Below are 16788 nucleotides of genomic sequence, written 5' to 3' on the forward strand. Positions count from 1 at the left end.
CTGGTTATGTAGTCCCCATCTCTTAAATATTCTCACACCACCAGCAAGGGATTAGGTGTTTAACACATATTAACACATATGTCTGTGTAGGACATTTTTTCCCACCAAACACCACTGTTCATTTATGTTTTTAAGTGTGTGTGTATGTGTGTATGTGTGTGTGTGTGTGTGTGTGTGTGTGTGTGTGTGTGTGTGTGTGTGTGTGTGTGTTTTCCAGGTTTTGTTTTCACAAAATTTTAAGGCTTTCAGATTTCCCCTTGTTGTTTGATGCTTCATTTTGGACACAAATGTTGTGCACCTTCTCACATTCCCTCCACTGCCCTCTTTTCTTTTTAGTTGTTTTGAGTTTTATTAAGGTATAATTGACAAAGAATTGTATATATTTATAGGTCTGGGGAGATGCCTCAGTAGGCAAAGGTACTTGCCACCAAACCTGTTGACTTGAGTTTAATCTCTGAGACCCATGAGGTAAAGAAAAAAACAACTTCTGCAACTTGTCATCTGATTTCTTTATGCATGCTTTGGTATTAATATCCCCACATATAGGTTGAATAAATAAAATTCTATAATTTTAAAAAGAATTGCAATATGATAGTCTAAAACATAAAGCATTATATATGAATACATATAAAATGATTAACACACACAAATATGTGTAAAGAAAGTTGAATTATTATAAAATCATGGAGTAAAAATGGCAGTTTCAGGGGCCAGGAGAGATGTGGAAGAGGAAAGACACTAGTTAAAGAATGAAAACTGTCATTACTAATCCACTGTCCTCTTATTTCCAAGTGTGCATACAATCACTCGAATCACACTGCACACATCACATGAAATGGTAACCACTAACACAAAATTTGTTTCAATTCTTCGCTTATTTTTTGCTTTACCTGTTCTCATGCATACTGCCTTGGGTTGCTGCCTCCCAAGTAATGTGTCAGCTCTTTAATAATATCCCAGTGTGTTTACTGGAGACTTGGGTGAGGAATAATGTAGCCCTGTTCGTTTCTGCCAGTTCACTTACCAGGTCATGTCTCTATAAAACCGTGCTTTAGGGATTCCATAATGACACTCTAGTATTTGATGTGGTTTTGCTCCTCTATAAACTTAGAATACTTTCCTCCTAACATCACTAGGGTATAGTTGGTGATTTTGAAATACATATTTAAGTCAGACAACTTGATCACTTAATACATACATTTTAAAGGAACATTAACCAATACCTTGACATAAAACTCTTCAATAATCCTGACACAAAAAGACAGAGCCCAAACTCCCAACATCACAGATAGTGACTTTGTGGTTACATGGTCCCTATCCAGTTATCTGAAGATTTGTAAACATACTAGAATTTTCTATTATTCAGTCCTATAATAAAATTTCCATCAATCTTTAAAGAGTATTTCACAGTATGCTGTACTATAATAAACACTATTTACACCACTCCCTTTCTTAGGTCCTTCCTGGCATCCACATAACTTCTTCAATGTCGTTTTCCTTCATGAATCTTTGGTATATTTCTATTATTTCCGGTCCCATGACTAAGGCAGATATGTAGATATGAAGAGAAAACATATGAAGTAAATGTCTTTACATATATTTGGTTGTTGGTTGGGTCAAGACTTCAATCACTATATTATTCTAAGCAAGTCACCCAAATAAAGCAGGGGGGTGAAACACAAAATACATTGTCAAGATTAGACATTGCAAGATTCTATAATGAAGAAACAAGAGTACAGGTAGGAAGAATTCATGCTATTTTAATAGGCTTGCTCTGTTGCACAGTAAGAATATTATTTCCTGAAAGCCTGTCCTTTATTTATTCAAATATACTTACAAGTTATCTATACCAGTAAAATTAACCAGCCCTCCATTTGAGAATACACTGTATGAAAAAAGTATGAAAAGATAAGGCAAACTGAAAACCAGGATGTTCATAAGCTATGTTTAGTTTAATACTACTACAGAAACATCTCTTTGTCAGTGGATGTCATAACATTACTCTTTTATCACTACCTTTACCAAATACAGTGTTCAAGATCAAGATGTTAATTCTGTGTATATGATGAATATAAAGAAGAAACAATATGAATGTGGCTATTATAAAATAGAAATTGTTGCTACAAACCGACAAGAAAATATGCTTTGGTTTTTACCAGAATTCTGAATATATTCTGAGTTCTATAGACAGAACAAATGTATCGTTAAGAGGATAGCAGGCTACCAAGAAGAGACTTGATACCCTATGAGCATACACAGGGGGAGGAGGTCCCCTCAGTCACAGTCATAGGGGAGGGGAGTAAAGGGAAAATGGGAGGAAAGGAGGAATGGGAGGATACAAGGGAGGGGATAAGAATTGAGATGTAATATGAATAAATTAATAGGATATTTTTTTAAAAACCAAAAAAAGATTTCAGCTTATCTTTTTGAAGTATAATAAAACAGAAATTATCATGAAGGTTGTTATAAAATTTACTTAAGAACATGAGTATGTGTTGACACTGAAGCCAGAACCACATGAAAACTATGTTTACCTAGCTTATTCACTTGTGTTCAAACTAGGTAAGAATATGGTTCTGAAACATGATTTTGTTGAACCTAAGTTGAATAATATATTATATCATGCTAAGATACACTAAGACTTTCATTTCATTGAGGCTTTTAAATTAATCATAAATTATTACAGTATTCACAATAAAGTATTTGAAAGAACCCACGATTTTACCTATCTTTGTTTTCTAGAATATTGTCATTGATGCTGTCATTTGTATTCTTTCTTATTCTTAATGGCTGATATATATTTTCACATATATGTATATATATTTCCTGTGAGATGGCCTATTGTTATTGAAGGAGTGGCAAATCATAGAAAGTGACACATGATTGTATTAGAGAAGTCAAATTGTCCATCCCAACAAGTAAGTAGAAAATAACATCATGATACAGCTTAAGATCTGGACAACACTTAGCCAGACTAAGAATCACACATACACGTACAGAAGATCTACCATTCTAGACTCCACAATGACAAAATTAAGAATATAAATAGCAACAAAAACTATTTTTCAGTGTAATTGCTTCTATATTTTAAAAGCAGAAAGGGAGATTCATAGTACATTATTAGAGGGAATTCAGACATAAACCCAGTTTTATAAAAATTTTAACTTTTTGCTCTTTATTATTAAAGATATTAGTTTCTAAATAGATGAGGCACCAAAGAGGTTACCAAGAAATTTGACTGAAAACCAAACAATGATAAGAATATAGATGAAGTTTGTCTGAGGATTTCTGTCAGCATTGAAATGAGTATATTCATGCTGAGCCATATGTTATTGTGAAAGACAAATACATTCAAATGTATTTTTGTTCAATATTCAAATACTTGGTTTTTTTCTTTCTTTTAAATGAATTTTCACGTTTTTTCCCTCTTTCCCTCAAGGTTGACTTTAGGATGAACTGACCCATATCATGGGCGATCATTCAAAATATAGAACATGATATTTTGTATAGAAATATATAGTGGAATGACTATCACAGTTATGCAAATTATCGTAACCTGTCACTTCCTCACCACACATAGCTTACTGCAGTTTTGTGAATGATGTTATAAGATTTTCGAGGCGGTAAAAAGACAGGAGTCTGACTTCAAAAAAAAAAAAGAACTGTGTTTATTAGTATACACAGTAGGGAGCAGCCCTTCTCCAGCAGGAACTTGAGGGCTATGGAAGGAAAAAATATAACCCACCCTTTATAGGAGTAGGTTGAAGGATTTAGGAATGAGGAGATTGTTGAAGCATGTAGCCCACATTCCTCTCCTTAAAGCTTCTTCTTTTTCCTCTTGAAGTTGTTTTCCTATGTGGAGACATACTGCCCCATCAAACATTCCTTTCTAGGATGACCAGGCAAACAAGGTTATCTAACATGAGAATTCAGTTTTGCAGGTGGGCTACTCTGGAACATGTTACTGCTATTGTTTTGTGATGAGAATACTTCAGATCTGTCTTTTTTTATTTTAAAGTAGCTCATATAATCTACTTATTATTGTTATTATTATCATCATCATCTTCATAATAATTCATTCCTTGACCTTTTGCTCTGTCCTAGGTCCAGATTCAAGGAAGAAGTAACAGACAAGGGGAAGTGAACAGGCAGAAGATAAAGGAGGTATCTTCGTCTCTGTCTCTCATTTCAGTCCTGACAATAACTAGCTTCCTTCGTTCCTACCACTCTGAAAAGTATTCAAGCATTCTTTTGTGGTGATAGCTGCAGTTTTCATGTGGCTCTAATCAAAACTAGTCTACATGTTAACTTTATCAAACCTATTGTTGCTAAGCCATGCATATATTCAGCCCTTGAAAGGTGCTGTACACTACCCATACCTCTGTACTTCCACTGCATGCTTTTCAGTTAAAATCCTTCCCTCCTGATGTGTCATAAGTTTTCTACCTAAAACTTCAGTGCCTACAAGATTCAGGTTACATGTAATTTTAATTTAATGTTATGTACATCTCTATGTATGTACATGTGCGGGCATATATTTTCCTGTGTTCCTTATGCAAGCAGTTCAGAAGAAAACACCTCTATTACTCTCTGATTTTTTTGTTTGAGACAAGGTATCTCCCTGAACCCAGGATTCACATTTTCTCAGGCTGTATATTGAAAAGCCTCAGGGATCCTCCTGTCTTTATTTGCTGTTCTTGGAGCTGGGGTTTTTGGTTTATATGGTTTATTATGTGTGTACTAGGATCTGAACACTGGTCCTGGTAATTGTGCATTTTATTAACTTCTTTAAACTTGTATCATTATATAAAGCACAGGAGAAGCTTTTTATTTTAAAGAGTATGAGAATATTTAAAGTATCTAGAAAATAATAAGTACTTAATATTACAAAATTTAAGAAACATATTATCATTGGAAGACAAATATTTATCTTTAAGCTCCCAGAATAGTCTTGGATAAAAAAAAAAAAAAGGACTCATTGTTTCACGAAATGATTTGTTGGTTTTAGAATGGAAATAAATTCCAAGCTACAAATTCGAATCATTCAAGTTTACATATGTTACTAAAAGGTATATGACTGTCAACTCCATTTTCCAGTTCAATTATGAATGTATCTAAGCCTGTTATCTTGCCTACTGTTAACATGGACAGCTGAACCTTACCTCACTTTTATTCAGCTCAATAATTGATGTGGTCTAGACAATGAAGTAGATTGTGGCTTTTCTTTCTTACTTTCAGGCCAAAGTTCTAAGGAAATAAGATAGGTGAGCCCTTGTATAGGACAGTCAGCTTCTGTTCCTATTGGCTGATAAAGTAGAACATTATGATAGGCAGATTCGGGCCCAGGAGTGCTACTCAAACTAAGGCATCAGCCAAGGACAATACAGGCGGTAAACTTTAAACCCCTACCCAGATCTAGCCAATGGACAGAACATTCTCCACAGTTGAGTAGAGAGTGGGGTATGACTTTCACATGAACTCTGGTGCCCCATATTTGACCATGTCCCCTGGAGGGGGAGACCTGGTGGCACTCAGAGGAAGGACAGCAGGTTACCAAGAAGAGACTTGATACCCTATGAGCATATACAGGGGGAGGTAATCCCCCTCAGAAACAGTCATAGGGGAGGGGAATAAGGGGAAAATGGGAGGGAGGGAAGAATGGGAGGATACAAGGGATGGGATAACCATTGAGATGTAACAAGAATAAATTAATAAATAAAAAAAATAAAATGAAACAGGAAAAATATTTTTCTAATAGTATATATTATAGTTCATTATCATAATATTAAATTAGTTGTTTTCAGTTTTAATCATTTTGATTTAAACTATTAAATGCTACTTTTACCTCATATACAGATGTAAGTTTAATATTATGCCCAAGGTAATGATCATGTTTTGGGAATAGTTGCAGAAGTATTAGCTATATACAATCTTATAAACATATCCAAATAGCCTATTAAGTATGATGCACTTCTTTTTTTTTTTTTTGGTTTTTCCACACAGGGTTTCTCTGTGTAGCCTTGGCTGTCCTGGACTCACTTTGTAGACCAGGCTGGCCTTGAACTCACAGCGATCTGCCTGCCTCTGCCTCCCGAGTGCTGGGATTAAAGGCGTGCACCACCACGCCCGGCGTATGATGCACTTCTTATCTTTAATAAAGGAAGTCTATTAATACAAGTATAGCAAGCTTATACATTTATGCATGTTCTTATGATATGCCAAGCTTCCCTGGAATTCTTAAAACTAAGAGAGAATGATACAGGACAAAGGAAACAATTTCCCTCTGAATTTTTCTATGTCGTATTAAAATTATTTTTGGTGGTTTCTCAACATATGGAAACAATACATTCATGTTGAAGTGGGAATTAATGGTTGCAAAGGAAGAGTCACCAGTGAATACCCTTTCACATCACTAGACTGAAGAAAATCATTTTGCCAGATGATATCTACCTTTGGAGAAACTATTGTTTAGTAGAAATAGTGACTGGATCAATTGAAGAATGAGTGCTTTCCTTTTTTAATAGGATCCAGAAAACAAAATCAGTTTACCTCTCAAGTATGTCATAATAACAATCATACGGTAATAAACATTCACACTGTAAATAATGAAAGTTTAGCTATTTCAGTTTTTCAAAGTTAGTATTTTATACCATATTTTAAATAAAATTTAAATTCACAAGATACTTGCTTCTGCATTCACCATCTGTCAATCAAATTATCCATCAAACTCATTCCATAGATACAACTAAAGCATTATGTTTTAATCATTACTAGAGATCATGAAGCTTTTTAACCTTTTTCTAGAGTATAGCACAATGCATCATTAGTGCTGAAAAGAAAGCTATGAAACTTGTTTTCTCTTTGATTATCAAGATCGAGTCGTGGAATTAGCAGTCACACCGAAAAACACTCATCATCTTGATGCCCCAGAGCATTTTCTAATCCCTCCAAGTTTTTTACTCAGTAGTCTCTCCACTCAAAAAGTACTACCATATTCTCATAGGAGCCAGTTTCACTTTATTTTATGCTATATTAAAATTTTTAAATGGAAGCCAGATGTGGTGGCACACCCCTTTAATCCCAGCACTCAAGAAGCAGAGGCAGGTAGAACTCTGTGAGTTCAAGGCCAGACTGGTCTACAAACTGAGTCTAGGACAGCCAGGGTTGTTACAAAGATAAACCCAGTCTTGAAGAAAAACAATGACATCAACAATTTTTATTAAACATTTTTTCTTTTTTACATATATATTTATATTCTTACACATATATACAATAAACTACCAATAGAAAGAAGAACCATGACACAACCAGGAATTATATAAATGTTACTTTCTTAGTGTTTTTGCTGTTTGTATTTGACAACCTTGAAGAAAACATCTTTTCTATCTTGGTGCGTCTAAAATTCTGAATGTAAATCAGTCTCCATCACGTCTTGTCATTATCAACTTAAAACATCTATCTAGACCTAAAAACATCTTAACCCCTAAACAACTAAGCTTCATTGTAAAACTAAGATACCTGGTCTTCAACTCCATCATAGACTTTAGAAGGAGTAAAGAAGACTTTACTCAAACTTGATTACCTGAGTATACAGGGAGTTTAGGTTAGTAACTTTCCAAAGTTACTGAGAAGATGACAGAGACAGTGTGTGTGTGTGTGTGTGTGTGTGTGTGTGTGTGTGTGTGTGTGTGTGTGTGAAGAATAAACTTACATTTGATTTCTATATAACTATATCTAGAATTAAACTTATTTTGCACCTATATACATCTATATACAAAATTCTATACCAGTGAATTAAAAATAACCTTGTGAGTGACAATTGAGGAATTAATTTGAGTAGAATCACTAATCTACCCTTTGTTCTATCTTCCCTATATATTTCTATATTCCCTCTTCTTTCTTTTCAACCCCTATCTCCAAACCTAAGAATGGAGGATAAGGGAAAAGAGAGACATCGCTGAATCTAACTTTGTTTTCTCTCAAAATAAGACCAATAATAACTTGTAATCAATCTAGAGGTCTGTGTATTGTAGTGTGGTTATCCTGTATTATGTGTCTAATATCCACTTATGAATACATACCATGCCATCCTTTCTGGGTCCTGGGTTACCTCTCTCAGGATATCTTTTCTAGTTCTTCCATCTGCCTGCACATGTCAAGATTTCCTTGTCTTTAATAGCTGAGTAGTATTCCATTGTGTAAATGTACCACAGTTTCTTTATCCATTCTTCAGTTGAGGGACATCTAAGTTGTTTGTAGATTTTGGCTATTATGAATAAAGCTGCTATGAACATGGTGGAGCATCTTTTGGGTATATGCAGAGGAGTGGTATGGCCGCATCCTGAGGTTATTTTCAATTTCCTGAGAAAGCACTAGGTTAATTTCCAAAGTGGTTGTACAAGTTTGCACTCCAACCAGCAATGGAGGAGTGCTTTCTCCACATCCTCGCCAGCATGTGCTATAACCTGAGTTTTTGATCTTAGCCATTTGGATAGGTGTAATTTTTAAACGGAAACATGTCAAAGAAATCAATGGAAATAACTCATATTTCTCTCAATAGCATTATACTTTGTAGTTCTCTCAGAGGACCTTGAGAACATAGCCAAGCAAAATCCATGGTATGCGCAAGGTCAAACATATTTTCATAACATAATATAATATATACCTTTACAATCACTTGCAAAAAGTTTATTGAAAATTTCCAGAGGCTAAACAAAGTGCAGTATATTAGCCAACTGAATCCAGAACCAAATATGAAAAGCTAGTTCAAGCTTGTTATCATATAGGTTCCACAATTTTCTTTTCTTGGAAAATTAGGATTTTATAATAATACATTATTTGCCTTAAAATGCAATGAGTTTACTGTTGTTACCTTACAATGATTAATAATTGAATGCTTTTGAAAATGTTAGGGTTAATTTCTAATGCATGAATACAGGCAAATACACCCCATGAGCTTTTAGCATGAGACAAACCTACAATTACTGAATTATAAATTCACTTATCATTTTTCTATCTTTACTCAAATTCTTTGAGTTATAGGCATTATCCTCTTTCCTTTCTTAAACTTAAGACTCCTTATATCCTTTGGGTCTGTCATTTTCTCTATTTATTTATTTATTTATTTATTTATTTATTTATTTATATAAATACCTAACTTTAACATCTCACTTTTGGTATTTTTTCCAGTCTTATTATAACTATTTTCAAATGAATTTCTTTTTTGACAACTCACAAGTGTCTATAATGCATACTAAACACCCTCATCACAACCTTTTCCCATTTCCCCACTATCCATATCTATTCTGTCAGTTTCACATTTGAGTCTATTAAGTTTTTGTATATGGTATTTATCTTTTCAAAAAGCTTCATAAAATATCACTGAATCTAGATTTTATTTTAGTGCTCTTAAAAGATGATAAATTCTTAAGCTTGCTTATCTTTGTTATTTCATACATGCTGGCAGTCTTTTGATTATAACATGGACAGACCTAATAGTTTTGCATTAAAGGTGAAGAAGTAATAAGCTTACAGAATGAATTGTTTTTATAGCAAATAATAAGCTTTCTCATGCCTCAAAATTGTTTCATTTAAACCCATTCTGAAAATGGCCTGTGGTAAAAGCAATCAGAGCATTGCATTATTGAAATTCTCAGCAAGAACTTATAGAAACATCAGTGTCCAGAGAAGTTGCTTTGCCCAATACTCATTAGACAGATGAAGTCTGAGGACCCATTACAGAACAGAGGACAGGCCCCCCCTCCAATGTTACAAAACATCAAAGGAGTCATTTGTTTATCCCGCAGAGTGTAACCAAGGATTTCTTCTTTAATATTCATCTTTCTCAATTTACCACCACATGTTATCTATTTATGATTAGATACTGACAGTAAAAAGCATCAGAAACTTTCAATCAGCTTCAGGTATTTTATCTTACATGATATTTTATATCTTAACATAATTGCCAAGTAACTATTTCAAACTCAGCCAAAACATTAGTCAAATTTTCATTTTGTTCTTCCTCCAGCCAAAACTGGATTATTGAATATACTGTTTCAATTCTTGATAACAACCACATGCTATTTCAGTGCCAAGTTGAAATGTGATGGTACCTTCTTAGTTTCTCATACTCCAATATCAAACATCCTGCAAGCCTGGTAATATATCTATCCCCCTGAGATATTACTCAATCCTGTTCTCTCAATAGCTACCACTATAGCTTAGTATAGTAACACAGCATTCCTTGATCTAACTATAGCTCATTAATGAGTTTCCATGAAATCAGCTTCACTTTCCTTCACTCTCCCCATAGAGGTGGGGTAAAAATGGGGTTTTGTATCAGGCATACTCTTAAGTTTGTAATCCATTATAGATGTTATGTATAATTCATGTTTGAAAAACATCTATGAAGGAGACTAGGGGGACCAAGGACTAAATATAATGTGCATCCTAGAACAGAAAATGCCATCAGTGAAATGACTCCACTTCTGTCTCAACTGAGTTTTGTTTTTCTGTATGTAACTATATAAGAAGTGGATTTCTCAATTTAAATACTTTTCATTTACTTTTGAAAATATGTACTTCCTATCTCCTAACTTATGCTTCTTCAGCAAACTACATAGATATGCAAGTAATAGCTACAACATAACATACAGAAAAAAAGTATTCCTGGGGAAGATGGGTCAGTTGGTAATGTGCTTACCATGAGGGACTGATATCATATCCCAGAGCACACATTAAAAAAAAACACAAAAACTAAACAAATAAAAAACCTGAGTACAGCAGTACATACTTGTAATCCTACCACTGGGGAGGCAGAGGCAGGAGGAGCTATAGAGTTCACTGACCAGCCTATTGCCTCAGTGAAATCTAAATGAGATATCTTATGTCAAAAATAAAGTAGAAAAAAACAGAAACATGAAAGATTGATTTCTAGTGCCATGTATGTGTAGCTAGGGGACATGCACACACACACACACATACACACACACACACACACACTCACTCACTCACTCACTCACCATATACAGACTCAAATGCTATTATGACAGAAATACTTAGGTCCCCATTCAGATTTCTAACACTAACAATATCTCTATGCATGAATCCCTTTTCTGAAGTTAAATAATTCACTGTTTTCTTTAGTATATGACATAAATAAACTTTTAATAGTATAGTCTATGAAATGAATATATAACACATGATATTGGATTCTGCAGTTGGTTGTAATGTGTGTTATCTTTGTGTAATGCAAATTTATAAAACAGAATTTTAGAAAACATGAAAAATATTAGAATTTTTCTCATTGAAATTATTGTGACAATTACAATGGGAATATGGAAAGTATAGTTAATGAATAAAAACCCTTGAGATTTGGTAAATTATTTGTATTGTGAAGCAGAATTTCTAAAGGCTCTTCCACTCTAACTCTGGAACCTGTAAGATGAAATATGTGTCATTCTCTCAGGCACGTTGCTTGGACAGAGCTTATGTTTCATAAGGAGACTATCAAGGTTAGCCTCCAAGTAAGTCGAGACCATTTTCCAGTTGATGGCAAAAGAAGCTAGAGATTCGACAACAAAAAGAGCTTGAAAGAAAGTACCCTTGTCCATTTGAAAATGAAAAAGTATAGGCTAGTGAGATGGCTCAAAGGATAAAAACATTTACACATACCCTGGGAGGAGAAACCAACTCCCAAAAGTTTTTTCTTCTTATTTTTGCTCATGTGCCATGGCATATTGCATGCCAACATATGTGTACACAGGCATAAAATAATCATACACAATAAAAATGATAATTAAGAATTCTTTTAAAGATGAAAGGATCACACGAAATAGGATTAGACTGCTGTAAGGAGCTGAGAATGGTCTCCAGCAAGAAAACAGGGATCTCAACCCTAAAACTTCTAAGGAACTCAATTCTGCCAATAATAGAAAACTTAAAAAGGAGCCTAAGGTCTAGGTGAGAAGGCACCTAGCCAATATTTTAGACTTGTGAAGATCTAAATAGAACAGATCCATCTCTCTAGCCCCAGATATTGTGGTTTTTGTTGTTGTTTGTTTTGATTTGGTTTGGTTTTGGCTTTGGTTTTTAAGTACACAAAATATGCAATTATGTTTATTATGAGACTGAGTAGACAGTATGGATTAAAACATTACCCCTGGCCTAATACAGGTCAGCATGTCCTGTAAGATAGAAAATAAAGGCAAGTTTGTTAGGTTCTATTTGTTGAAGGACTAAGTGCAAGGTGGTAACCAGATAGGAAAGGTCACATCCAGAGACAAAGCATCAGAAGGTCAATGGAGTCAAGGGCAAGAAGAGCAGTGTGGCAAGTGCTTTAGAGTCTAGACATTATTCTAAGCACAACGGGAAGCTTCTAAATATTAAAATACACAATGGTGCATTTTTTTCAATGTCTATAGGCCTTTATCCTGACACCTTGCATGATTTTTACAAATTTTAAAAATATCTGTATAAAATTTATTTAGCAGTTATGGACTATAAATTACTTATAATTAAATACCATACTTTATATGACTTGTATTTTAGATAGTATTTGAACACCCCTATGCATCATAGCCATGTTAGCCTATATAATACTCTTCTGCTTAATAGGCACCAGAAAACAGGGCCTTGATTTTTTTTTATTTCTAATGTTATGTATTAATACTGACTTATACAACAGTAAACTTTTTATTTTTAAGAGAATTAACTTTAGAGACTGAACATTCTACTATGTGTTGTAAGTAAATAATAGTTTGATTACATTCATTAAAGTTTTCTGGAGAGAATTTTCCAGACCTAAAAGAGCTAGCATGTGGGATAACAGAGTGCTCTGTTGAGTAAGCTATACAAATATTCTGCTAATGTGTTCAGAATGAGTGAAAGTATTTTTGCTTTTTCTTTTATCTCAAGTTTTATCATAAGCAACTCTTCACTTTTTAATAATCTTTTTATTTTTTACATATACATAATATTATTACACATATGTTCAGTAAACTACCTACAGCAAGAAGAACCATGACACAAGCAGTAATTATATAAATGTTATATAATTAATGTTCTGACTATTTGTATTTGCCAAGGCTTTCATTTTAATCCTGACCAAGAAAGATGGCATGCTTTTGTTTGAATTCTCAAAACCTTTTGGAAAGCTGAATGTATATAACAACGTATAAAATGGTAGAAATCAATTGCATTGTAATATGAAACAATAGTAAACCTGTGTACACTGTGCAAGTTAACATAATATCTGTCAATTTTTGCTTTTACCTTTTCATTTTTGGTTTATATAATTAGTTTTGTTGTTTGCAATCATAATTTCACCAGTACCCAACCTCTTGGAAAAATGCCATATTATGGTGGATAGAATAAAACATCAACTCTTTCCTTGTTCTTAATCCAGTAGGAAGTCAGATGTTGCATGGAAACAAATATCTCCACAGTATATTCACTAGTAGAGAAAGGAGCAAAATATCATGGGGGAATGCAGTAAACAGTGGTTAAAGATTTCAGGGAAGCTTTTCCAAATGATACAACAATAAGAAAGTATAAGAGCATGGAAGATTCTCTAATTTATATTTTTAGACTCTAGGTTTTTGTTTTGTTTTTTGTTCTTTTTATTTTAATTTTTAGAACAATGTTTTAAGGCATGCATGATACTAGAACTATTGTATCTTCTCATCACTTATATATGCTGTGATTATTTGATGTGTTCTATCTAAAATGTTAGAAAGCAAACAATCCCCTGTCATATACAAAGCTGTTAATAACTACACTGAATACTATCCTTTATTAGACAAACTTTTTGTTGAGATTTTAAAACTTTAAATTCTTTAAATTCTGAAATCTTTACTTTAACATTTCAAATATATGACCTAACAGTGCACAACATGGACTAAGAAAAGCTTAAACTGCAAATTAGAAGAGAGGAAATAATAAAAACCACAAATGTAAATCTAAATTTGCGAACATACAAAAGCTAAATGAAATAAGAAGTTAATTCCAGTCATAATACTAAGGAATGAACCAATAGCCTTATGCATTAAACAGAGCAACAGAATGAAGAACCCAATTTACATGATCATTTTAACATCTAAAATAAAACATTTTAGATGATGATGATTTAGGTGGTATTTTACATACCTTCATAATGAAAATACTCAACAATTTACTCATATAAGTGCCATAACTCACAGTAGTAAAACTGACAGGTGGAAAAACTGACATCCAATACCATGTACAATTGAGATAGCAGAAAAAGTTATGACTATGAAGATGAGGATGCTGGACTTGGCCATTCTTATTAAATAGAGTACTAGTTTAGCAAGTTCAGTTAGGCAAGAGGAGGAAATATAGGCCATCCTAATTGGAAAAGAAGAAGTTATAGAGGTTCATAGCTGGAGAAACATAGAAAAAAATCTAAATATGTCATTAAAAAGATAAAATCTATCAGAACTTATAAAGACTATTCTAATAAAGTCTTGTAGTATAAAATTATCACAACAGCATCTTATGCAATATCATGTACTTTCTGGGGGAAAATGTTATCCAGTTGAACAAAAATAATTGTTACATTTAGGATTGTATGGGAGTATTTTCTGGCTTAACCTCAAAACAACTCTAGGAGGTATGTGTTACTTTAGTTAAACTAAACTACTAGAATAAAGAGGTTTAAAATACAAATTCATGATCAAAGAAGCAAAAAGAACTTGACTATATTAACTTGTGTTAAGTACAGAATGAGACAAACCTTACAGAGACATCCTATCACTTTAAGTGATTTCCCTATGAGATGTGCTGAATTCCCATGTGCTTACTTCTATCTGGTGAGAGGTCATGAGCAGATGGCGCCTACCAAATTAGGTTATGGAATGAAAGGATATTGAATAGCCACATATGGAAAATGATTATATGTGAAATAATTCACCTAATTTTAATTAGAAAATCGTTATAGAGATCGTTTATTTGTGGGCAACAATGAAACTTTTCTATTTGTTTACATGGTAGAATGATTAAATTAAGAAATCCATTAGTGGCTATTTGTAATTGGATACATAATGCTTCTACAGATATAGTCTGCACACTTAAATGTATCCTCCTCTAGATTTCACAACTACCTACGTAATCTATTGCCAGTATTGCCTATTTTGGCAATCAAAACATACCAATACATGTAGGCAAATGCAACCGTGTACATGGACACACAAAACACATTAAGAAAAGCTTTTAACTATACTTTTGTAGATATAAGAATATGTAGTTAGGGAATGGGTATTTAGCAGTATATAGAAGCATAGACATTTAAAATGTAGTTGGGAATTATATTTCACTTACTATCTTATATTATAGGTCGTAATGCTCATATTTTACAGACAATGAAATCAGGACTTTGTAAGAGAATTGCTTGACTAACTCCGTCAGTGAGTTACTCATCCTGGACATAAATTCATGTCTCCTGATTCACTAAGGAGATAGTAGATTTCAAGTGATAGAATCAAGGTCAGTGTGAGCAGACTATGGTAATTATGCCTGTACATTTACCATTGTTGCTCCTCAGCGATGCCTGAAGTACAAAGCATAAGCTTTAATTTATTACAGCACAGTTAGCATAAATGTATATATGTAAATATGTGCAAGTACAAGTGTTGTTTTTATTGTGAACAATCTTCCTATTGATCACTGAAATCAACTTGAAAAAGAATATAACTAACTTGGTAAAGAGCACAGTTATTAGACAAAATTTATACTGTAAAATCTTTTTGTTTTAACATTTTCATATATAAAATAATAGCTGTATTATGATACTTACATGCAAGCACATGTGCATGCATACATATACACAGACATGCATATATGTGTATGTAAGCACTTTATTTTATGGCACCAAAATTTATGGATTTTTTTTTCAGACGAGTACCAAGACACAATTGTTGCTGTCTCAGGTTTTTGATAATATACTTAATGTAGTACAGAGTTTCTTGAGGTAAAACTTCATTTCTGATTTCCCACTTTCCATGTGTGTTCGTTCGCCTGTGAAGCCCTGAGTAGATATATAACACTTTACTGGTACTACAGTGCTCATATGAGGAGCCAGAGACTTTTTCAAACTCCCAGGTTTCATCATAAAGAGGATTACAATAGATTTATTGTACATAGGAAGTGAGTTATGAAGTGTTTTCTTTTGGGTATCATTTTAACACAGAATCTTTCCTGAAAATTTGGTATTGGAAGAAAAGAACACTCTTGCTTGGATGAACAAATTATTTTTCTGAGCCTAGATTTTCCCATAAACTCAGTCTTCCTTGACAGGTTATCGATTTACCTCTTGACTTACAAATCACTAGTAATACTAAAAGAATCAAAGGGAAAATTTAAAATATTACTTCAAAGTAAGCAAAAAGCTAAACCTTTCTATTTCGTGTAATTTATTCACATTACATCCTGTTTCTTAGCCCTCTAGCTTCTATCTGCCTGTTCTCACCCATTCCCTCTTCCCCCTCTTCCCTTCCCCTAGTCCTCTGAAAGGGGGGGTCCTCTTCCCCTACCATCTGACCCCACCCTCTCAGGTCTCATTAGGATAGCCTGCATCCTTTTCCTCTGTGGCCCAGCAAGGCTGCTATGCCAAGGGGAAATGATCAAATTGCGGACACCACAGTCCACATCAGAGGTAGTCCCTTCTCCCCATGGAGAATGAGCTGTCATCAGTTTGTAATTGATCCATTGGAAGTGGGGTTACACACAATTGTGCACAGCCATGTAGTTGCTGGGGCTAAAATCCAGATCCTT

The 16788-nt window shown here is 33.8% G+C and overlaps 1 protein-coding gene across 1 annotated transcript in view; it reads left to right on the forward strand.

Annotated features, from left to right (window-relative positions):
• LOC311602458 (melanoma-associated antigen B18-like) overlaps window positions 1-16788 on the forward strand; it is a 289495-nt gene that overhangs the window by 267035 nt on the left and 5672 nt on the right. Inside the window, exon 4 of the mRNA XM_084790568.1 lies at window positions 4105-4164. The gene's annotated coding sequence lies outside the window, so the exon portion shown is untranslated. The remainder of the gene's footprint in view (window positions 1-4104; window positions 4165-16788) is intronic.

Source organism: Acomys minous (assembly GCF_964271855.1).
Source record: "Acomys minous genome assembly, chromosome: 7".
In the NCBI taxonomy this organism is placed as follows: Eukaryota; Metazoa; Chordata; class Mammalia; order Rodentia; family Muridae; genus Acomys; species Acomys minous.